Source organism: Hylobates moloch, unplaced genomic scaffold (genome assembly GCF_009828535.3).
Source record: "Hylobates moloch isolate HMO894 unplaced genomic scaffold, HMol_V3 SCAFFOLD_11, whole genome shotgun sequence".
In the NCBI taxonomy this organism is placed as follows: Eukaryota; Metazoa; Chordata; class Mammalia; order Primates; family Hylobatidae; genus Hylobates; species Hylobates moloch.
In genome coordinates, this window is record NW_026652286.1 from 46,882,151 (window position 1) to 46,908,132 (window position 25,982).

At 42.7% G+C, this 25,982-nt stretch overlaps 1 protein-coding gene and 1 long non-coding RNA gene across 14 annotated transcripts in view; one reads left to right on the forward strand and one right to left on the reverse strand.

The window, feature by feature from the left end:
- The window catches only part of LOC131384660 (uncharacterized), a 34,720-nt gene extending 19,909 nt beyond the window's left edge, over positions 1-14,811 (forward strand). For 3 of the 5 annotated variants that reach the window (XR_009215756.1, XR_009215755.1, XR_009215753.1), the window contains exons 3-5: positions 6,203-6,311; positions 11,005-13,230; positions 13,770-14,811. This is a non-coding gene — a long non-coding RNA (uncharacterized LOC131384660). The remainder of the gene's footprint in view (positions 1-6,202; positions 6,312-11,004; positions 13,231-13,769) is intronic. The other 2 variants (XR_009215754.1, XR_009215757.1) reach the window with 2 other exon arrangements.
- Positions 1-25,982, reverse strand: part of XRRA1 (X-ray radiation resistance associated 1) — a 103,642-nt gene that overhangs the window by 23,113 nt on the left and 54,547 nt on the right. The window lies entirely within an intron of this gene.

Genomic DNA, 25,982 nt, shown 5'->3' on the forward strand with positions numbered 1-25,982 from the left:
AGAACATGGCATAAATAACTTTTCCTGTGATGAGGGTCTGCAAGGAGTTTGGGAAAGCTTTGTGCAATGAACAAAGTAGGAATTCCCTGGGGGATGGGCCATGGTTGCAAGTGTGAGTGCTAAGCAATGAACCCTAGAAAACGACAGCACCTCTAGAAAGATGGGCACACTGAACGCGCAACCTGCTCTCCCCAAAATCACAGGAATTACTGCATTTTAAGCTTCTGATTGAGGATTGTTATACAAAAAGACTGAACAATCAAGAATATCCTACTATTTGAGGAAAATTAACAATATAAGAAAGGGAAGAATTATCACCTGAATAAAAACAGTTTATTTAATAAAAGTTATAAAAACTTCAAAATAGAATAATTAGTATCCTCTGAGAAATTCAAAAGTTTCACTCCTGAAACAAAAGCTGATTGTTATGGAAGCAAAGCTACTAACAAAGATGTAAATTTATAACGAAAATAACTCATACATATGCTGGATAGAAGAATGGACCCAGTTGAAGAACTAATTCATAAAATGGAAGACTGAGTGGAGAGACTCTCAGAATGCAAAAAGGCAGAGAGAAGATGGTGGAATAGAAGGTAACCCACTCATGTCCCCTCACAACCACAAAAATTCTACACCCGCCTACAGTCAAAAGTCTCTCTGCAGGAGCATCAAGATTCGGGTAGGAGTTTGCGAAACCCTGGTGGATCCCAAGACATTGAAGGATTGTTTTAAGGGTACAGACCAACACCCAAGTGGCTGATCCACCAAGCTTGCTCCCCAGTTCAAGGCTAGAAACACCACAGGCTTCCAAGGTCCTGGGCTACAGCCATATTTGGCCTTGGGCCTGCAACCAAAACCATCTGCAGAGAGGTCCAGAAGGAGTAGTGCACACTAGTGCCTTGGTGGAAAGGCTTGTCTGCCTGCTGACATCGATCTTAGCAGTAAGCCTGAAAGTTGCCCTGTTTTTCTGATCCACCCCCTCTCAGCTGAGGTCCTTGCTCACAGCCTCTTGCACAAGGACCCAGAGGGAGACTCATCTATATCTCGCAGCCTGAGGCTCCCAGATGAGTTCACCAACCTCTGTCCCACAGCAAATTCTGAGGGGACCCAGTGTGAGACCTGGTCCCTCCAGCTGCAATCAGAGAACTAACCAGACTGTGCAGGGACTTGCTGGAAGACACATGCCCCTCTGAGCCAATGAGACTGGGCTTTCTAGCCTTTACCCTACAGCAAATCCTGAGAGGGTCCAGTCTCAGCTCTGACCCCTGTCACTACAGTGGAGAATTATCCTATCTGTGCTGAGACCTGCTGGGAGACATATGCCTGTCTGGGCCAACAAGATGGGCTTCTTCCCGTAGCAAATCCCAACGGGGCCCAGTGTCAGCCCTGGCCCCTCCTGCTGCAATCAGGTAACTATCTCATCTGCATAGGGACTTGCTAGGAGACACATGCCCCTCTGAGCCAATGAGACTGGGCTTTCCAGCCTCTACTTCACAGCAGATCCTGAGGAGGCCCAGTCTGCAATTTGGTCCCACCTGCTGCAGTCAGGGAACTATCCTATCTGTGCAGGAACTTGCTGGGCAATGTGCACCTCCCTAAACCAAGACAGGGCTCTCTAGCCTCTGTTCCACAGCAGATCCCAAGGGGGCCTATGGTCAGTTCCAGCCCCTCCCTCTACAATCAGGGAATTATTCCATCTGTGCAGAGACATGCAGGCAGATGTGTGCCTGTCTGAACCACCATGACAGGCACACCAGCCTCCATCCCACAGCAGATCCCAAGGGGGACCAGTCTCAGTTCTGGCCCCTCTTGTTGTAGTCAAAGAACTACTTGTGCAGAGACCTGCTAGGTGACATACACCTATCTAAGCCAATGAGATGGACCACCAGCTTCATTCCTACAGCAGGTCCCAACATGCCCCAGTCTTAAATTCAGTCCCTCTGGCTACAGCTGGGACCCATCCTGCCCATGCAGAGACCTGCTAGGAGGCACACATATCTGGGCCACTGGGACAGTGTTCTGGACTCAGGTCCCCTTGGCCAACATTTCCACATAGCCCCAGTCCTGTCTTTGGGTCTTCCCAGAGCCATCTGGGCCAGAAAGCCACACCAATCTCAGTCTTTGCAAGACTTGCAGCAAGCCTGGGTTTAGACCATCCCTCAGTGCTGAGATGCCAGTAGTGATCCCAGGCTCAGGAAACGTAACAGTCAGTTTGCCTAGAATCCCTGGAAGTCCCTCTGAAGAAGGACAGGCACACACAAAGCCAGACTACAAAGGCAAAAATAAATAACTAATATTTCAAGGCATGGATATCATCACACTTCTACAAACATCAGAATATTCAGGGAAATATGACGTCACGAAACAGACAAAATAAGATGCCAGAGATCAAACATAAAGTAATAGAGATGTGTGATCTCTCAGACAAAGAATTCAAAAGAACATTTTTTTGGGTTTTTTTTTGTTTGTTTCGTTTTGTGCTTTTTTTGGAGACAGGCTCTCATTCTGTCACCCAGGTTGGAGTACAGTGGCACGAACATGGCTTACTGCAGCCTGAACCTCCTGGGCTCAAGCAATCCTCCCACCTCAGCCTCCCATGTAGCTGGGACCACAGGCATGCACCACCATGCCTGGCTAATGTTTTAATTTTTTTGTAGACATGGGAGTCTCACTTTGTTGCCCAGGCTGGTCTTTAACTCCTGGGCTCAAGCAATCTTCCTACCTCAGCCTCCCAAAGCTCTGGGGTTATAGGCATGAGTCACTATGCCCAGCCAAAACAGATGTTTTAAGGAAGCACAGTGAACTTCAAGAAAACACAGAGAATCAATTCAGAAATTTACCAGAAAAATTTAACAAAGAGATTGAAATAATTAAAAAAAAAAAAAGGTCAAAGAAATCCTGGAATTGAAAAATATAATGAATGAAATGAAAAAGGCAGTAGAGAGTATCAACAGCAGAATTAATCAAACAGAGGAAAGAATCAGTGAGCTCAAAGACTATATGAAAATATACAGTCAGAGGAGAAAAAAGGAAGAAGAATGAAAAGGAACGAAGAAAGCTTGCAGGATCTATGGGACAACATCAAAAAAGAAAATATTAGGGTTGCTAAAGTTAAAGAGGGATATGAGAAAGACAAAGGGGGTAGAAAGCTTACTCAAAGAATAACAGAAAACTTTCCAAATCTGGAGAGTGGGTGGGTGTGCACATACCCCACCATGCCATTACTGCCAGCATAAGCACACCAACTTCCACTGCCACCACACTCCCACTGCCAGCATGAACATTAAGCATGGACACCAGTGGCCCTGCACCCTGGCCCATCCAAAGGATGGCACCTTCAAAGATTGAAGGAATACCAGCCCACACAGATGAGAAAGAACCAGCCAAGAACTCTGGCAAATCAAAAAGCCAGAGTGTCTTTTTACCTCCAAATGACCACACTAGTTCTCCGGCAATGGTTCTTAAACAGGTTGAAATGACAGAAATGGAATTCAGAATATGGATGGGAATGGAGATCACTGACATTCAGGAGGAAGTTGAAACCCAATACAAGGAATCTAAGGAATAAATAAAATAATACAGGAGATGAAAGATGAAATGGCCATGTTAAGAAAGAAGCAAAGTGAGCTGATACAGCTGAAAAACTCACTTCAAGAATTTCAGAATACAACTGCAAGTGTTAACAGCAGAATCAACCAAGCTGAGGAAAGACTCTCAGAGCTTAAAGACTGGCTCTTCAAAATAACTCAGTCAGACCAAAATAAAAAAATAGTAAGGAAGGATGAGCAAAACCTCTGAGAAATATGGGATTATGTAAAGAGACAAAAAATATGACTCATTGGTATTCCTGAAACGCAAGGAGAGAAACCAAGCAATTTGGAAAACACATTTCAGGTTATCATGCATGAAAATTCCCCCAGCTTTGCTATAGAGGCCAACATTCAAATTCAGGAAATGCAGAGAACCCCTGTGAAATACTACACAAGAAGACCATCCCCAAGAAACATAGTAATCGGATTCTCCAAGGTCAAAATGATAGAAGAAATGTTAAAGGCAGCTAAAGAGAAAGGGCAGGTCACCTACAAAAAAATCCCATCAACTAACAGCAGACCTTTCAGCACAAACCAGAAGAGAATGGGGGCCTATAGTCAATCTTTTTTTTTTTTTTTTTTTTTTTTTTTTTTTATCTTTTTTTTTTTTTTTTTTTTTTTTTTTGAGACAGAGTCTCGGTCCCGTCATCCAGGCTGGAGTACAATGGTGCGATCTTGGCTGACTGCAACCTCCGCCTCCCAGGTTCAGGTGATTCTCATGCCTCAGTCTCCCAAGTAACTGGGATTACAAGCATGCGCCACCATGTCTGTCTAATTTTTTGTATTTTTAGTAGAGACAGGGTTTCACCATATTGGCCAGGCTGCTCTTGAACTTCTGGCCTCAAGTGATCCACCTGCCTCAGCTTCCCAAAGTGCTGGGATTACAGGTGTGAGCCACTGTGCCGGGCTCAACATTCTTAAAGAAAAGAATTTCCAGCCAAGAATTTCATATCCAGCCAAGCTAAGCTTTGTAAGTGAAGGAGAAATAAGATCCTTTTCAGACATGCAAATGCTAAGGGATTTCATTACTATCAGACTAGACATGCCTTACAAGAGGTCTTGAAGGGAGTGCTAAACTTGGAAAGAAAAGACTGTTACCGGCCACTACTGTTACCGGTCTTACGTAAATAGACCATTAACACTATAAAGCAACCACATGAACAACTCTGCATAATAATAAAGAAATCCTCACATATCAATATTAACTTTGAATGTAAATGAGTTAAATGACACAGTGATCAGTTGAATAAAGAAGCAAGACTTGATGGTATGCTGTCTTCAAGAGACCCATCTCACATGTGATGACACCCATAGGCTCAAAGCAAAGGGATGGAGAAAAATCTACCAAGCAAATGTAAAACAGAAAAAAAGCAGGGGTTGTTGAATTTATTCTAAACTCAGACAAAACAGACATTAAACCAACAAAGATAAAAAAAAAAAAGACAAAGAAGGACATTATATAATGGTAAAGGGCTCAATTCAACAAGACGACGTAACTATCCTAAATATATACGCATCCAACAGAGAAGACCCAGATTCAAAAAGCAAGTTGCTTTTAGAGACATACAAAGAGACTTGGATAAACATACAATAATTGTGCAGGACATGAATACCCCAATAATAATATTAGACAGATCATTGAGGCAGAAAACTGACAAAGATATTAATGACCTGAACTCAATACTTGACCATATGGACCCAATTGACATCTACAGAACACTCCACCCCAAAACAACAGAATATACATTCTTCTCAGCTGCATGTGGCACATATTCTAGTCAACCACACAATCAGATATAGAACAATCCTCAGTATAATTTTTTTAAAAAATGAAATCATACTAACCACACTCTTGGAGCACAGCACAATAAAATAGAAATACTAAGAAAATTGCTCAAAACCATATAATTACATTGAAATAAACCTGCTCCTGAATGACTTTTGGGTAAATAATGAAATTAAGTGAGAAATCAAGATATTCTTTGAAACTAATGAGAACAAAGAGGCAACATACTGATACAGGAGGTAGAAAGAAATTATTTAGGTAGATAGGGTAAAAGAGTCCTCAGCAAAGCTTCCCTTTTAGCAAGAAGCAGCCCAAGAAATTATTTTTTTCTAACAAAGAGCAGCCTGAAAAATTGAGCTGAAAACATAGATAAGCAAGCTGGAAGTGTGCACGGGGGAATGCCAGCAGTTGTGCCATAGAAAAGGGCTACCTGGGAGCCAGGCATGTCCAACATGGAGGCTCCATCTTTTCTTTTTTTGTTAATATGTGTACAGTAAAGGGATGGGCAACATGGTGCAGGCCAGGCAGAGGACCTGCCTGCATAATAAAAGATTAGTATGGGGGCAACCATTTTTTTGTGCCCTATGCAAATGACAAACCTAGTTCTAATGAGTTTTTCATACCCTATGCAGATGGCACACCTGGTCCAACCAATCTTTCACACCCTATGTAAATCAGATACTGCCTCCTCATCAGGCACCTATAAAAGCCCCTGCATTTAACCACAGATCTGACACACCATTTCTCTGGGATCCCCCTCTCCAGCAGAAAGCTACTCTCTTTCACCTATTAAACTTCCACTCTTAACCTCACTCTGTGTGCCCAGGTCCTGGATTTCCTCGGCCATGAGACAACGAACCTTGGGTATCACCCCCAACAATGAGGCCACTTCATCGTGGGGCCCATCTGGGATCCAAGGTAGATTCATCAGAAGGGTGAGTATAGGAGCAGACCCCAAATCTTTACTTTCATTTTGGGGCCTTCTGCCCTCCATATTTAAATAAAACCAAAAACACTTGGTGTCTGACGGCCACCTAGATGCCCTTAGGGAATGCTACCCATCTCAAGACTTAGACGACAGGCTTGCTGGGGAGAACTTAGTGAATCCCTCGGTAACCTCAGGGTGCTGGGAATGTTGACTGTTTCAAACCAGTTTCCTTTCATGGAGAGCCTGGCTACTGCATGGGGCTGGAAGAGGTCCAGAGGCAACTGATAGTTCCTGGCCAGGGCTACACCCAGGTGTTACCCGAAGGCTTCTGGATTAACCTCAGACTCTGACTGCCCACTGAGCATCAGTAACAGGATCTCCAAGCTTTTCTTATTGCATTTTTCCTTCTTTCCTCTCGACTGCCATGTCTCCTATCCCCTCTATGTATGAAACGCTGTGGGAATTTTTACACTTCAGGGAAATAATCCTGTTAGATAGGATCAGCAAATGCCATAGTAACCAGGAATATAATGCAAAGGATTGCCATTTTTGTGATTTTCTAGGAATAGAGAGGATCTCCCTTTCCCTGGCAGTGAGCATCTCTCTCTCTCTCCTTGGTCTGGAGATCACATGGTATTTCAAGGTCTACAGCACCACCTAGTGGAATAGAAATCCTCTCCATGAGGTACCTTGTCAGCCCTTTGCTTAAACACTCTAGTTTCCCAATTCTCCTCCCCATTTGTACTCCTCTACTAGAGACCAGGCTTTATGCTCCTTCTGTGAATGGGAAAACTCAACAATGAGGAGGAAAATGTCCTCCAAAACCAAATTTTAGTTTTGATACTGTCCCATCAGCAGGAAAACCACCCTTCAGTTCCTACATTCTTTTAAGGCACCTATTCTGCCTCCCATTAAAATGGTACTTAAATAGTAAGGGGATGTAATGTCTTAAAGCTAACCAGAACCACTGCCTAACAATAAATATTTTAGTCCAGGCCATAATAGCTAGAGGTCAACCCAGTACACTCTCTCCATTAAGGGGCCTTGCAAATACAACTGTTACATACTCTTTCCCAAGAGCCATCTATCAGGGAGCCACATAGATCATACAAGTCTGGGAAGTCAAAGGGAAATCACCAGTGGACGATTAGAGTTGCACGGGTGAGTGTGACTAAATACATCACTTAGCTCCTCTAGATCCATGCCTGAAGGACATGCCTGCATCCAAGAGTAGCACCTTTAACAGATGCCGAGGCTCAGGGAACCAAGAAGAGAAACAGTTGGGGGATGCTCCCATTGTCTTCCTCTCTACCTTGGGCCATTCCAAAGGAAGGAGGGGAATAAGGGACTCCTGGTCTCCCCTATCTTTCTAGCCATCTTTAGCCTGCGCCCCTCTCAAGTGCATTCTGAAGCACTGAGACTCCTTTAATCCTGAAACTGCTTTTGCACAAGGGCATGGCCTTCTTACTAGACCTTTGCAAGCACTGGACAATCAACCAAGCTCTTTTAGCAGTCATATCAGGCAGTCCAAAAGGTAATGATTCCCCAAAACTAAAAAAGCAACTTCAGGCAGCTATTGAGTGTCCTGGCTCTTCCTGTCCCCCTTATTTAGGGCCCCCTCCAACTGTGCCATCAGCTCCTCTAGTTCCACCATCTCCAAAATTCCCCACTCCCCCAGCTTCACTCTTACCCCTACAGGAAATGACCAATAGGGTTCAAGTTCCTGTCTCATTGCATGACCTTAGGCAAATAAAGGGATACTTAGGCTGATTTTCTGATGACTCCAATAGGTATGAAGAAGCTTTCCAAAATTTAACTCAGGTGTTTGACCTCTCATGGAGGGATGTTAATGCTGCTCCTAAGCCAAACCCTAACCGCAGCTGAAAAACAGGCAGCTCTGCATGCATCAGAGAAATTTGGAGACAAGCAATATGTCTCTTATAGTAGGCCAAAAAGGAAAACAGAAAATAGGGATGGTGAAGAGATAGGGGAACCATCATTCCCAGTAGAGAAGAGAGGCAGTACCTCTTGACAACCCTGATTTGGAACCCCGATGACTCCACAAATGAATGGAAAAGGAAACACTTATTAATGTGCATATTGGAGGGCCTACAAAGAACTAGGAGAGCCAAACCTCTTCATTACTCTAAACTGTACAAGATAAACCAAAAGCCAGATGAGAATCCTGCAGCCTTTACGGAAAGGCTGAGAGAAGCACTAATAAAACACACCTCCTTATCCCCCACTCAGTCAAAGGACAGCTAACCCTCAAGGACAAGTTTATTACACAGGCAGCTCCCAATATTAGAAGGAAACTATAGAAGCAGGCTATAGGACCACATAGCACCTTGAAAAACTTCTTGAGGGTGGTTACCTTGGTCTTTCATAATAGGGACCAGAAGGAGACCCTGGAGAAAGGAAACACAAGAGAAGGCAGAGGCTCTAGTAGCTGCTTTGCAAACTTGCAAAGTCCAGGATCCCCAAGGTGTATCCATTAGTTGCTACCAGTGTGGCAAGTCAGGGCACTTTAAGAAGGAGTGCCCAGGCAGCAAGTAGAAGCCACCTCAACCATGTCCAGCCAGTGGTTGGGACTACTGGAGATCAGACTGCCCCTGGAGATGGAGGTCACTGGGTTTAGAACCACTCTCACAGACGGTCTAACAGGACTGATGGGTCCTGGGCTTCAGACCCCTGGCTCCAGCAGCTCAAACTGTCATTACTGCACAGGAGCCTCAGGTGATTCTGAAAATTGAAGGAAGGAAGGAAGGTGGATCTTCTTCTAGACATTGGAACCAGTATCCCTCTTCTCCCTAATCCAGGCCTCCCCTTTTCCCGTAGCATGACCATGATGGGCATCTCAGGTAAAGTTCTAACCTGATATTTTTCTCAACCCCTTAGTTGTAGTTGAAAGGACCTATTATTTACACATGCCTTCTTACTCATGCCTGAAAGTCCCACTCCTTTATTAGGCAGAGACATTTTAGCTTGCATGGGGGTCAGCATCCTTATAGCCCCAAGACAAACTCTTTGTCTCCCCCTGGTGGAAGCTATTATTAATCCAGAAGTGTGAGCAACTCAAGGAAAAATAGGCCAGTTCAGATCCACCTTAAGGATCCCACTTCTTTTCTTAACCAGAGACAATATCCCCTAAAGCCAAAGCTAGAAAGGGGCTAGAAGCCATTATTAATAACCTGAAAATGCAGGGCCTCCTCAAACCTTGTAGCAGTCCCTGCAACACCCCAATATTAGGAGTGCAAAAACCCAATGGAGAATGGAGACTAGATCAGATCCTCCACATCATTAATAAGGCCATAGTTCCAACTCATCCAGTGGTCCCTAATCCCTATACTTTGCTAACCCAAATACCTGAGGGAACTAAATGGTTCACAGTGCTAGATCTAAGGATGCCTTTTTCTATATAGCGTTACGTCCTGACTCTCGATACCTGTCTGCCTTCGAAGATCCCTCTGGCCAGATGCCCAGTTAACATGGACAGTGCTGCCTCAGGGATTTTGAGACAGTCCCCACTTGTTTGGACAGGCACTGTCAAAGGACCTCTCTGAGTTTTCCCATCCTCAGGTCAGGGTCTTGCCATATGTAGATGACATACTGTTTTGTGCCCCAGCTGAGGAAGCATCTCAGGAAGGCAGTGAAGCTCTTCTTAATTTCTTAGCCAACAGAGGATATAAGGTTTCAAAATCTAAGGTCAAGCTTTGCCAAACCTCAGTGAAGTACCTGGGTGTAGTGTTGTCTGAAGGGACCAGAACATAGGGGAAGAAAGGATTAAGCCAATTTCCTCCTTCCCCCTCCCTAAAACCTTCAAGCAACTAAGAGGATTTGGGGGCATTATAGGATTCTGCAAACTCATCTCGGTATGGTGAGATAGTTTACCCCTTATATCACCTCATAAAAGAAACTCAAGGCCGGGCACGGTGGCTCACGCCTGTAATCCCAGCACTTTGGGAGGCCAAGGCAGGCAGATCATGAAGTCAAGAGATCAAGACCATCCTGGCCAACATGGTGAAACCCCGTCTCTACTAAAAATACAAAAATTAGCTGGGCATGGTGGTGCATGCCTGTATTCCCAGCTACCTGGGAGGCTGAGACAGGAGAACTGCATGAACCCGGGAGGTGGAGGTTGCAGTGAGCTGAGATCATGCTACTGCGCTCCAGCCTGGGTGACAGCAAGACTCTGTCTCAAAAAAAAAAAAAAAGAAAGAAACTCAAGTGGCTAAAACTCATCTCCTAACCTGAGAACCTGAAGCTCAAAAGGCCTTTAATCAGTTAAAACAAGCCTTACTTAAGGTACCAGTCCTCAGCCTTCCCATAGGGAGGGTCTTCAATCTTTTGTATCAGAAAGGAAGGGAATGGCCCTGGGAGTTTTAACTCAAGCCCAAGGACCAGCTCAACAGCCAGTGGGCTCCCTAAGTAAGGAACTTGATTTGGTGGCTAAAGAATGGCCATCATGCCTCTGAGCCATTGCCACAGTGGCCCTACTGGTACCAGAGGCCACCAAATTAACCCTGGGAAATAGCTTAACTGTTTATACCCCACATAATGTAGCACAATTGCTGTCCTCTAAGGGATGCCCTTGGCTAACAGAAAGCTGACTCCCTAAATATCAGGCTCTGATATTAGAAGGGTCTACAATCCAGTTAAAAACTTGCTCTTGCCTAAACTCAGCCACTTTCCTCCCCAAGGAAACTGAGGAACCTGAACATGACTGTGAACAAGTTGTGGTACAGACCTATGCAGCCAGCAAAGCTCTCAGGGAAACTTCCCTAGAAAATCCAGACTGGACCCTCTTCACAAATGGAAGTTCCTTTGTGGAGCAAGGAGTCTGTAAGGTGGGATATGCAATGTACCCTCTGAATGACATTGAAAGTGCACCCCTCTCCCCAGGCACAAGCATTCAACTAGCTGAACTGACAGCTCTTACAAGAACACTTGAATTAAGCAAGGGAAAGGTAGCTAACATTTACACAGACTCCAAGTATGCTTTCTTAGTTCTTTATGCTCATGTTGCCATTTGGGAGGAAAGACACTTTCCTACTACTAAAGATAACCTATACAATACCATCAGGAAATTAACAAGTTATTATCCTCAGTTTTCCTTCCACAAGAGGTAGCAGTGATGCATTGTAAGGGACATCAGAAGGGAGCAGATGAAGTAGGCTAAGGAAACAAGTTAGCTGGTCAGGCAGCCAAGTCAGCAGCAAGTCAGCCTCAGGGCCTCAATGCACTTGAAGCCCCTCTAATCTGGGAAGGCTCCATAAGAGAAATTAAGCCTCAGTACTCCCCTGCAGAGGCAGAATGGGCCACTTCTCAGGGTACACTTTTCAGCTCTCAGGATGGCTACAGTAAGAGGATGGCAAACTCCACTTGCCAGCCTCCCGCCAGTGGAAAGTCCTTAAGATCCTTCACCAAGCTTTTCACTTGGGAAAGGATAAAACTTATCAGTGTGCCCAGAGATTTCTCAGGAGAGAACTTAATAACAGTCAAGCAGCTTGTTAGTGCTTGTGAAGTCTGTCTTAAAAATAATCCCCTTGGCCGGGCGTGGTGGCTCACACTTGTAATCCCAGCACTTTGGTGGGTGGATCACTTGACATCAGGAGTTCGAGACCAGCCTGGCCAACATTGCAAAACCCCATCTCTACTAATAATACAACAAAATTAACCAGATCTGGTGGCGCACGCCTGTAACCCCAGTTACTTGGGAGGCTGAGGCACGAGAATTGCTTGAACTCAGGAGGTGGAGGTTGCTGTGAGCTGAGATCGTGCCACTGCACTCCAGCCTGAGCAACAGAGTGAAACTGTGTCTCAAAATAATAATAATCCCCTTAACAGGCATATCTTCCCTCCTCAAACCTAAAGGATGGGAAGCCATCCAGGGAAGCACTGGCAGATAGACTTCACCCACGTGCCAAAGAAGAAGGACATCCAATACATCCTGGTACGGGTAGATACTTTCACTAACTGGATAGAAGCATTTCCATGCTGTACAGAAAAGGCCTCTGAGGTAATAAAGTGTTTGTTAGTTAATGAAATAGCTCCCCACTTTAGTCTACCTAAGTACCTTCAAGGTGACAATGGCCCCTTGCTTAAGACAACTGTCACATAAGGGGTCACAAAGGCACTAGGCATACAGTATCATCTCCATTGTGCTTGGAGACCCCAGTCCTCAGGAAAGGTAGAGAAGACAAACGATATTATTAAAAGACATCTCAGGAAACTGTTCCAAGAAACTCACCTTCCTGGGGTCACTCTTCTTCCCATGGCTTTACTGTGGGTAAGAAATACCCCTTCAAAGTTAGGTCTGACCCCGTTTTAAATGCTGTATTAACAGCCTTTCCTTACAAGTGATTTTCTATTAGACCAAGAGACCTCTAAATTGGTTAAGCATGTAACCTCCCTAGCTCACTTGCAACAGAAATTAACACAACTAGCAGAAGCCCAACCCCCCAAAATAGAACCATCATTATTTAACCCAGCAGTTGTGGTATTAATAAAGACTCTGCCCTCTGTCTCCCTACCTAAGCCCAAGTTAGGAAGGGCCCTACACTGTTCTTTCAACCCCTCAGTGATAAAAGTTACAGGAATGGACTCCTGGATGCATCACTCAAGTCAAAGCCTGGAAACCTGAGAGAGAGAGCAACCCCAGACAGCCCAGAGGAATGTTCTGGATATCCATGTGAAGAAATAGAAGATCTTAAGCTGAAAATCATAAAAGATAAGTAAATGAGTAAGGGCTATTCGTCCTACTCAGTCCCACTTCTACCTTATCAGATACTTTCAGTTATTTCTACTTTTCCTTTGCTGTCAGATACTAGAACTTCTTTCTGACGCATACTTGTGGGAAGATTTTGATTATCCATGAGATGACACTTGTAACTTCATAGACTTCTAAAGGGAAATTCTATATCTTGGTGAGTAAAATTTAAAATGGAAATTATCTACTACACCACCCTTGTGTAAATTGTTATACTTACTCTGCTATTTGCAGTAGGACTATATACTGTGGTACCTGCAATGTAGAATTCTGGATGGAAAATTCTAATTGCTGTAATATTCTGCCTAATTTTTATAACAGGATTAATAATTACAGGAAAGATTTAGCCAAGGTTAACACTAAAGTTATTCTAGCCACCCAATAATGTGTTCCTCCCAATCACATCACATGTCATAAAAAATAGCCCAGGCCTACAATTATCTTCTAATGGCAAGTCAAGGGGGAATATATGTTTTTTTCAAAGAAAAATGTTGCTTTTATATTACACTTCTGGTAAAGTACAGCAACATCTGGTGGAAGCAACTAGTATTACAACCCATCAAATGGCTATCAGGTATCAAACTCTACTGTCATGGTTATAGCCCGTAGTATCCCCACTAATAATGGGATTCTTAATATTCATATTCAAACCCTATATTCTAAACCTTCTTGTAAAATTTATCTCTTCTTGCCTAGAAGCTACTAAACTCCAAATGGTGCTGCAGATGGAACCACACATGGACATGCCTTTCTTCCAAGAACCCTTAGATCAACTCCAGGAGGAGCCTTAGCTGCTGTTCCCCACATGATGCCCCTCTTCAGAAGGAAGTAGCCAGAAAGAGTTGTCCTCCAATACCCCTAACAGCTATAGTGTTTCCACTCCTCAGGGGGGAAATATGATACAGGAGGTAGAAAGAAATTATTTAGGCAGATAGTGAGGGTAAAAGAGTACTCAGCAGAGCTTCCCTTTTAACAAAATGCAGTACAAGAAATTATTTTTTTCCAGCCAGGCACGGTAGCTTATGCCTGTAATCCCAGCACTTTGGGAGGCTGAGGCAGGCAGATCACTTGAGGTCAGGAGTTTGAGACCAGCCTGAGCCAACATGGTGAAACCCTATCTTTACTAAAAATACAAAAATTAGCTAGGTGTGTTGGGGCACACCCGTAATTCCAGCTACTCAGGGGGCTGAGGCAGGAGAATCACTTGAACCCACTGCACTCCATCCTGGGTGACAAAGCATTACTCTGTCTCAAAAAAAAAAAATTATTTTTTTCCAACAAAGAGAAGCCTGAAAAATCAAGTTGCAAACATAGATAAGCGAGCTGGAATCTTGCACAGGGGAATGTCAGCAGCTGTGTCAATAGAAAAGGGCTACCTGTGGGCCAGGCATGTCCAACATAGAGGCTCCATCTTCCCTTTTTTTTTGTTACCACATGTATAGTAAAGGAATGGGCAATGTGGCACAGGCCAGGCAGAGGACCCACCTGCATAATAAAATTTGGGTAGGGGCGACCAGCTTTTCATACCCTATGCAAATGGCACAGCTATTCCTAACCAGTTTTTAGTGTCCTATGCACACCTGGTCTAATCAATCTTTTGCACCCTATGTAAATCAGAAACTGCCTCCTCACCAGGCACCTATAAAAACCCCTGCATTTCACTGCAGATCCAGCAACTAATTTCTCTAGGACCCCTCTCTCTAGCAGAGAGCTATTCTTTCTTTCACCTATTAAACTTACGCTCTTAAACTCACTCTTTGTGTGTCCATATCCTTTATTTCCTTGGCCATGAGACAATGAACCTCAGGTATCACCCTAGACAACAAGGCTGCTTCAATACCAGAATCTCTGGGACACAGCTAAGGTAGTGTTAAGAGGGAAATTTATAGCATTAAATACCCACATCAAAAAGTTAGAAAGATCTCAAATTAACAACCTAATATCACAACAAGAGAAACTAAAGAAACAAGAGGAAACCAACCCCAAGGCAAGCAAAAGACAAGAAATAACCAAAATCACAGCTGAACTGAAGAAAACTTAGATGCAAAAAACTATTCAAAAGATCCACAGCCTGGATATGGTGGCTAATGCCTGTAATCCCAGCAATTTGGGAGGCTGAGGTGGGATGGTTTCTTGAGCTCAGGAGTTTGAGACCAGCCTGGGCAACACAGTGAGACCTTGTCTCTACAAAATATCAAAAAATTAGCTGGGTATGATGAAGTGCACCTATAGTTCCAGCTACCTGGGAGACTGAGGTGGGAGGATTGTTTGAGTCTGGGAGGTTGAGGCTGCTGTGAACTGAGATCATGCAACAGCACTCCAGCCTGGGTGACAGAGTGAGACCCTGTCTCAAAGAAAAGAAAAAAGATCAACAAATACAGGAGTTGGTTTTTTGAAAAAGTTAATTAAGATAGAGACTGCTAGCTAGATTAATAAAGAAAAAAGACAGAAGATACAAATAAAAACAATTAGATATGACAAAGGGGATGTTACCACTGACCCCATAGAATTACAAAAAACATCAGAGACTACTATGAACCTATGAGGTATAAAACCTAGAAGAAATGGATAAATCCATGGACACATACAACCACCCAAGACTGAACCAGGAAGAAACTGAATCCCTGAATAGACCAAAAACAAGTTCTGAAACTGAATCAGTAATAAAAAGCCTGCCAACCAAAAAAAGCCCAGGACGAGACAGAGTCATAGACAAATTCTATCAGGTGTACAAAGAACTGGTACCATTCCTACTGAAACTATTCCAAAAACTGAGGAAGGACTCCTCCCTAACTCATTCTTTGAGGCCAGCATCATCCTGATACCAAAACCCGCCAGAGACACAACAACAACAAGAAAATTTCAGGCCAATATCCTTGATGAACATAGATGCAAAAATCCTCAAAAAAATACTGGCAAATCAAATCCAGCAGCACATCAAAAAGCTTATCCACCATGATCAAGTAGGCTTTATTCCTGGGATGCAAGGTTGGTTCAACATATGCAAGTCAGTAAATGTGATTTATCACATAAACAGAACTAAAAACAAAAACCACATGATCATCTTAATAAATGCAGAAAATGCTTTTGATAAAATTCAACATCATTCATGTTTAAAACTCTCAATAAACTAGGCATTTAAGGAATAAACCTTAAAATAATAAGAGCCATCTATGAGAAACCCTTTGCCAACATCATACTGAATGGGCAAAAGCCAGAAGCATTCCCTTTGAGAACTGGAACAAGACAGGATGCCCACTCTCACCACTCCTATTCGATATAGTACTGCAAGTCCTAGCCAGAGCAATCAGGCAGGAGAAAGAAATGAGAGGCCTCCACACAGGAAGAGAGGAAGTCAGACTATCTCTGTTTGCAAACAATGTGATTCTACATCTAGGAAACTCCATAGTCTCTGCCCAAAAGCTCCTAGATCTGATAAACAACTTCAGCAAAGTTTCAGGATACAAAATCAATGTACAAAATTCAATAGCATTTTTATACACCAACAACCTCCAAACTGAAAGCCAAATCAAGAACACAATCCTGTCCACAATAGCCACAAAAAGAATAACATACCTAGGAATACAGCTACGAGGAAGGTGAAAGATCTCTATAAGAGTTACAAAACACGGCTTAAAAAAAAATCAGAAATGACACAAACAAATGGAAAAACATTCCATGCCCATGATAGGAGGAATCAATACTGTTAAACTGGCCATATTGCCCAAAGCAATTTATAGATTCAATGCTATTCCTATCAAACTACCAAAGCCATTCTTCACCAAATTAGAAAAAAAGTATTTTAAAATTCATATAGAACTTTTTAAAAAAGCCTGAATAGCCAAGGAAGTCCTAAGCAAAAAGAACAGAGTTGGAGGCATTACGTTACCCAACTTAAAACTATACTACAAGGCTACAGTAACCAAAACAGCATGGTACTGGCACAAGAACAGACACACAGACCAATGGAACAGGTTAGAGAGGCCAGAAATAATGCCACACACCTACAACCATCTGATCTTTGACAAAGTTGATGAAAATAGACAACAGGAAAAGATTCCCTATTCAATCAATGATGCTGAGATAACTGGCCAGCCATATGCAGAAGATTGAAACTGAACCCCTTCCTTACACCATCTATAAAAACAAACTCAGGATGCATTAAAGACTTAAATGTAAAACCTAAAATTATAAAAACTCTGGAAGATAACCTAGGAAATACACTTCTGGACATAGGACTGGGCAAAGAGTCCATGACAAAGATGCCAAAAGTAAATGTGACAGAAACAGTAATTGACAAATGAGACCCAGTTAAACTAAAGGGCTTCTGCAGAGCAAAGGAAACTATCAACAGAGTAAACAGATAAAGTATAGAATCGGAGAAAATATTTTCAAACTATGCATCCAACAAACGCCTACTATCCAGAATCTACAAGGTACTTAAATTATAAGCAAAAAACAACCCCATTAAAAAGTAGGCAAAGGACATGAACAGATACTTTTCAAAAGAAGACATACGGGGGTGGAGCCAAGATGGCCAAATAGGAACAGCTCCAGTCTACAGCTCCCAGCGTGACCGACGCGGAACACAGGTGATTTCTGCATTTCCAACTGAGGTACCGGGTTCATCTCACTGGGGAGTGTTGGAAAGTGGGTGCAGGACAGTGGGTACAGTGCACCGAGTGTGAGCCAAAGCAGGGTGAGGCATTGCCTCCCTGGGTAGCGCAAGGGGTCAGGAAATTCCCTTTCTTAGTCAAAGAAAGGGGTGGCAGATGGCACCTGGAAAATCGGGTCACTCCCACCCTAATACTGTGCTTTTCCAACGGTCTTAGCAAACGGCACATCAGGAGATTATATCCCGCACCTGGCTTGGAGGGTCCTACGCCCAAGGAGCCTCGCTCATTGCTAGCACAGCTGTCTGAGATCAAACTGCAAGGCGACAGTGAGGCTGGGGAGGGGCGCCTGCCATTGCCAAGACTTGAGTAGGTAAACAAAGCAGCCAGGAAACTCGAACTGGGTAGAGTCCATCGCAGCTCAAGGAGGCCTGCCTGCCTCTGTAGACTCCACCTCTGAGGGCAGGACATTGCCAAACAAAAGGCAGCAGAATCCTCTGCAGACTTAAATGTCACTGTCTGACAGCTTTGAAGAGAGTGGTGGTTCTCCCAGCACGCAGCTGGAGATATGAGAACGGACAGACTGCCTCCTCAAGTGGGTCCCTGACCCCCAAGTAGCCTAACTGGGAGGCACTCCCCAGTAGGGGCAGACTGACACCTCACACGGCCTGGTACTCCTCTGAGACAAAACTTCCAGAGGAGCGATCAAGCAGCAACATCTGCTGTTCACCAATATCCGCTGTTCTGCAGCCTCCGCTGCTGATACCCAGGCAAACAGGGTCTGGAGTGGACCTCCAGCAATCTCCAACAGACCTGCAGCTGAGGGTCCTGTCAGAAGGAAAACTAACAAACAGAAAGGACATCCACACCAACACTCCATCTGTATGTCACCATCATCAAAGGCCCAAAGGTAGATAAAACCACAAAGATTGGGAAAAAACAGAGCAGAAAAACTGGAAACTCTAAAAATCAGAGTGCCTCTCCTCCTCCAAAGGAATGCAGCTCCTCACCAGCAACGGAACAAAGCTGGACAGAGAATGACAAGTTGAGAGAAGAAGGCTTCAGACGATCAAACTACTCCAAGATAAAGGAGGAAGTTCGAACCCATGGCAAAGAAGTTAAAAACCTTGAAAAAAAATTAGACAAATGGCTAACTAGAATAACCAATGCAGAGAAGTCCTTAAAGGACCTGATGGAGCTGAAAACCATGGCACAAGAACTACTTGACGAATGCACAAGCCTCAGTGGCCGATTTGATCAACTGGAAGAAAGAGTATCAGTGATGGAAGACCAAATGAATGAAATGAAGCGAGAAGAGAAACTTAGAGAAAAAAGAATAAAAAGAAACGAACAAAGCCTCCAAGAAATATGGGACTATTTGAAAAGACCAAATCTACGTCTGATTGGTGTACCTGAAAGTGACGGGGAGAATGGAACCAAGTTGGAAAACACTCTGCAGGGTATTATCCAGGAGAACTTCGCCAATCTAGCAAGGCAGGCCAACATTCAAATTCAGGAAATACACAGAATGCCACAAAGATACTCCTCGAGAAGAGCAACTCCAAGACACACAATTGTCAGATTCACCAAAGTTGAAATGAAGGAAAAAATGTTAAGGGCAGCCAGAGAGAAAGGTCCGGTTACCCACAAAGGGAAGCCCATCAGACTAACAGCTGATCTCTCAGCAGAAACTCTACAAGCCAGAAGAGAGTGGGGGCCAATATTCAACATTCTTAAAAAAAAGAATTTTCAACCCAGAATTTCATATCCAGACAAACTAAGCTTCATAAGTGAAGGAGAAATAAAATACTTTACAGACAAGCAAATGCTGAGTGATTTTGTCACCACCAGGCCTGCCCTAAAAGAGCTCCTGAAGGAAGCACTAAACATGGAAAGGAACAACCAGTACCAGCCACTGCAAAAACATGCCAAATTGTAAAGACCATTAATGCTAGGAAGAAACTGCATCAACTAACGAGCAAAATAACCAGCTAACATCATAATGACAGGATCAAATTCACACATAACAGTATTAACCTTAAATGTCAATGGGCTAAATGCTCCAATTAAAAGACACAGACTAGCAAATTGGATAAAGAGTCAAGAACCAGCAGTGTGCTGTATTCAGGAGACCCATCTCACGTGCAGAGACACACATAGGCCCAAAATAAAGGGATGGAGGAAGATCTACCAAGCAAATGGAAAACAAAAAAAGGCAGGGGTTGCAATCCTAGTCTCTGATAAAACAGACTTTAAACCAACAAAGATCAAAGGAGACAGAGAAGTCCATTACATAATGGTAAAGGGATCAATTCAACAAGAAGAGCTAACTGTCCTAAATATATATGCACCCAATACAAGAGCACCCGGATTCATAAAGAAAGTCCTTAGAGACCTACAAAGAGACTTAGACTCCCACACAATAATAATGGGAGACTTTAACACCCCACTGTCAACATTAGACAGATCAATGAGACAGAATGTTAACAAGGATATCCAGGAATTGAACTCAGCTCTGCATCAAGCGGACCTAATAGACATCTACAGAACTCTCCACCCCAAGTCCACAGAATATACATTCTTCTCAGCATCACACCGCACTTATTTCAAAATTGACCACATAGTTGAAAGTAAAGCACTCCTCAGCAAATGTAAAAGAACAGAAATTATAACAAACTGTCTCTCAGACCACAGTGCAATCAAACTAGAACTCAGCATTAAGAATCTCACTCAAAACCACTCAACTACATGGAAACTGAACAACCTGCTCCTGAATGACTACTGGGTACGTAACGAAATGAAGGCAGAAATAAAGACGTTCTTTGAAACCAACGAGAACAAAGACACAACATACCAGAATCTCTGGGACACATTCAAAGCAGTGCGTAGAGGGAAATTTACAGTACTAAATGCCCACAAGAGAAGGCAGGAAAGATCTAAAATTGACACCCTAACATCACAATTAAAAGAACTAGAGAAGCAAGAGCAAACACATTCAAAAGCTAGCAGAAGGCAAGAAATAACTAAGATCAGAGCAGAACTGAAGGAAATAGAGACAGAAAAAACCCTTCAAAAAAATCAATGAATCCAGGAACTGGTTTTTTGAAAAGACCAACAAAATTGATAGACCGCTAGCAAGACTAATAAAGAAGAAAAAAGAGAAGAATCAAATAGACGCAATAAAAAGTGACAAAGGGGATATCACCACTGATCCCACAGAAATACAAACTACCATCAGAGAATACTATAAACACCTCTATGCAAATAAACTAGAAAATCTAGAAGAAATGGATAAATTCCTGGATACATACACCCTCCCAAGACTAAACCAGGAAGAAGTTGAACCTCTGAATAGACCAATAACAGGCTCTGAAATTGTGGCAATAATTAATAGCTTACCAACCAAAAAAAGTCCAGGACCAGATGGATTCACAGCTGAATTCTACCAGAGGTACAAGGAGGAGCTGGTACTATTCCTTCTGAAACAATTCCAATCAATAGAAAAAGAGGGAATCCTCCCTAATTCATGTTATGAGGCCAGCATCATCCTGATACCAAAGGCTGGCAGAGACACAACAAAAAAAAGAGAATTTTAGACCAATATCCCTGATGAACATCGATGCACAAATCCTCAATAAAATACTGGCAAAATGAATCCAGCAGCACATCAAAAAGCTTATACACCATGATCAAGTGGGCTTCATCCCTGGGATGCAAGGCTGGTTCAACATATGCAAATCAATAAACATAATCCAGCATATAAACAGAACCAATGACAAAAACCATATGATTATCTCAATAGATGCAGAAAAGGCCTTTGACAAAATTCAACAACCCTTCATGCCAAAAACTCTCAATAAATTAGGTATTGATTGGACGTATCTCAAAATAATAAGAGCTATCTATGACAAACCCACAGCCAATATCATACTGAATGGGCAAAAACTGGAAGCATTCCCTTTGAAAACTGGCACAAGACAGGGATGCCCTCTCTCACCACTCCTATTCAACATGGTGTTGGAAGTTCTGGCCAGGGCAATCAGGCAGGAGAAGGAAATAAAGGGTATTCAATTAGGAAAAGAGGAAGTCAAACTGACCCTGTTTGCAGATGACATGATTGTATATCTAGAAAACCCCACTGTCTCAGCCCCAAATCTCCTTAAGCTGATAGGCAACTTCAGCAAAGTCTCAGGATACAAAATCAATGTGCAAAAATCACAAGCATTCTTATACACCAATAACAGACAAACAGAGCCAAATCATGAGTGAACTCCCATTCACAATTGCTTCAAAGAGAATAAAATACCTAGGAATCCAACTTACAAGGGACGTGAAGGACCTCTTCAAGGAGAACTACAAACCACTGCTCAATGAAATAAAAGAGGATACAAACAAATGGAAGAACATTCCATGCTCATGGATAGGAAGAATCAACATCGTGAAAAATGGCCATACTGCCCAAGGTAATTTATAGATTCAATGCCATCCCCATCAAGCTACCAATGACTTTCTTCACAGAATTGGAAAAAACTACTTTAAAGTTCATATGGAACCAAAAAAGAGCCCGCATTGCCAAGTCAATCCTAAGCCAAAAGAACAGAGCTGGAGGCATCACGCTACCAGTCTTCAAACTATACTACAAGGCTACAGTAACCAAAACAGCATGGTACTGGTACCAAAACAGAGATATAGACCAATGGAACAGAACAGAGCCCTCAGAAATAATGCTGCATATCTACAACCATCTGATCTTTGACAAACCTGACAAAAACAAGAAACAGGGAAACGATTCCCTATTTAATAAATGGTGCTGGGAAAACTGGCTAGCCATATGTAGAAAGCTGAAACTGGATCCCTTCCTTACACCTTATACAAAAATTAATTCAAGATGGATTAAAGACTTAAATGTTAGACCTAAAACCATAAAAACCCTAGAAGAAAACCTAGGCAATACCATTCAGATCATAGGTATGGGCAAGGACTTCGTGTCTAAAACACCAAAAGCAATGGCAACAAAAGCCAAAATTGACAAATGGGATCTAATTAAACTAAAGAGCTTCTGCACAACAAAAGAAACTACCATCAGAGTGAACAGGCAACCTACACAATGGGAGAAAATTTTTGCAATCTACTCATCTGACAAAGGGCTAATATCCAGAATCTACAATGAACTCAAACAAATTTACAAGAAAAAAACAACCACATCAAAAAATGGGCGAAGGATATGAACAGACACTTCTCAAAAGAAGACATTTATGCAGCCAAAAGACACATGAAAAAATGCTCATCATCACTGGCCATCAGAGAAATGCAAAGCAAAACCACAATGGGATACCATCTCACACCAGTTAGAATGGCGATCATTAAAAAGTCAGGAAACAACAGGTGCTGGAGAGGATGTGGAGAAATAGGAACACTTTTACACTGTTGGTGGGACTGTAAACTAGTTCAACCATTGTGGAAGTCAGTGTGGCGATTCCTCAGGGATCCAGAACTAGAAATACCATTTGACCCAGCAATCCCATCAGTGGGTATATACCCAAAGGATTGTAAGTCATGCTGCTATAAAGACACATGCACACGTATGTTTATTGCAGCACTATTCACGATAGCAAAGACTTGGAACCAACCCAAATGTCCAACAATGATAGACTGGATTAAGAAAATGTGGTACATATACACCATGGAATACTATGCAGCCATAAAAAATGATGAGTTCATCTCCTTTGTAGGGACATGGATGAAGCTGGAAATCCTCATTCTCAGCAAACCATCGCAAGGACAGAAAACCAAACACTGCATGTTCTCACTCATAGGTGGGAATTGAACAATGAGAACACATGAACACAGGAAGGGGAACATCACACACCGGGGCCTGTTGTGGGGTGGGGGAGGGGGAGGGATAGCATTTGGAGATATACCTAACGTTAAATGACGAGTTAATAGGCACAGCACACCAACATGGCACATGTATACATATGTAACTAACCTGCACATTGTGCACATGTACTCTAAAACTTAAAGTATAATAAAAAATTAAAAAATGAAAAATAAAAAAATAAAGACTTCAAAAGAAAAAAAAAAGAAGACATACATTCTGCCAACAAGCATATGAAAAAATGCTCAACATCACTAGTCATTAGAGAAATGCAAACCAAAACCATGAGATATTAATATTATGTATGCCAGTCAGAATGTCTATTATGAAAATGTCAAAAAAACAACAGATGCTGGCAAAGTTGTGGAGAAAAGGGAAGGCTTATACACTGCTGGTGGAAATATAAATTAGTTCAGCCATTGTGGAAAGCAGTTTTGCAACTTCTGAAAGAACTTAAAAACAGAATTACTATTTGATCCAGCAATACCATTATTGGGTATATACCCAAAGGGATATAAATCAATCTATTACAAAGATATATGCACATGTATGTTCACTGCAGCACTATTCAAAATAACAAAGACATGGAATCAACCTAAATACCAATCAATGGTAGACTGGATGAAGAAAATGTACATATTTTGGTGTGATACATATACACCATGGAATACTATGTAGCCATAAAAAAAGAATGAAATCATGTCCTTTGCAGAAACATGGATAAGGTGGAGACCATTATCCTAAGCAAATTAACACAGGAATAGAAAACCAAGTACTGAATGTTCTCACTTATAAGTGGGAGCTAAACATCAAGTACATATTAACACAAAGAAAAGAAAAACAGGCACCAGGATCTACTTGAGGGTAGAGGGTGGGTAAAGGTTGAGGACTGAAGAACTATCTGTCCAGTACTATTCTTATTACCTGGGTGATGAGATAATCTGTACATCAAACCCCCATGACATTACCTATATAATGAACTTGTACATGTACCCCATGTTAGTCCATTCTCACATTGCTATAAGAACTGCCTGAGACTGAGTAATTTATAAAGAAAAGAGGTTTAATTGACTCACAGTTCTGTATGGCTGAGGAGGCCTCAGGAAACTTACAATCATGGCAGAAAGTGAGGGGGAGGCAGGTACCTTCTTCACAAGGTGGCAGGCGAGAGAAGAAACTTGCCAAACACTTACAAAACTATCAGATCTAATGAGAACTCACTATCATGAGAACAACATGGGGAGAACTGCCACCATGATCCAATGACTTCCCACTGGGTGGGGATTATGGGGATTACAATTCAAGATGAGATTTGAGTGGGGACACAGCCAAACCATATCAACCCTTGAACCCAAAATAAAATAAAAGATTAAAAAATTAAGATTTTCTCTTAAAAATGTCATCTATACTATTATAGATAAAATTAACATAGTTCCTGGCTAACACGGTGAAACCCCGTCTCTACTAAAAATACAAAAAATTAGCCGGGCGTGTTGGCAGGTGCCTGTAGTCCCAGCTACTCGGGAGGCTGAGGCAGGAGAATGGTGTGAACCCAGGAGGTGTAGCTTGCAGTGAGCCGAGATCGCGCCACTGCACTCCAGCCTGGGGGACAGAGAAAGACTCTGTCTCAAAAAAAAAAAACAAAATTAACATAGTAATAAAAGAGGATATAAAACTGTCCAGGGATATGAAATACCAATTCATAGAAGTAGAAAACCAAATAGCTAAGTAAATGGAGAATGCTTAACACTGACAGCAGATAGAAAAGTGCACGTTAAAACAAGTATTGGTAACCAAAGAGGGCAGAGCAAGATGGCAGAATAGAAGCCTACACCATTTGTCCCCCCGTCCCCTAAACACCAAATTTTAACAACTATCTACACACTGAATAGCACTATCACAAGAACAAAAACTCTGGTGAGCAATCACAGTAACTGGTTTTAACTTCACATCACTGAAAGAGGTATTGAGGAGGGCAGGAGAGACAGACTTAAATCACCAATGCCACCCCTCCTCCATCCCCTGGCAGAAGCCATGTGGTGCAGAGACAGAATCTGTGCATATTGGGGATGGAGAGCACAGCAACTGAGGTATCTTACATTGAACTCCGTGCTGCCCTGTCACAGCAGAGTATAAAGCCATGCTGGGCTCAGGTAGTGCTGGTGCACAGAGGCAGAATTTGGACTAGCTCCTAGCCAGAGGGGAATCACCCATCTCAGCTGTTGGAACTGAAGCTTCTTGGCCAGCCTTGCCACCATTGGCTGAAGTGCTCTGGAGTTCTAGATAACTTGAAAGGCAATCTAGGACACAAGAGCTGTAATTCTTAGGCAACTCCTAGTGTTAGGCTGGGCTTAGAGTCAGTGAACTAGGGTGGCACATGACCTAGGGAGACACCAGCTGGCACAGCCAAGGGAGTGC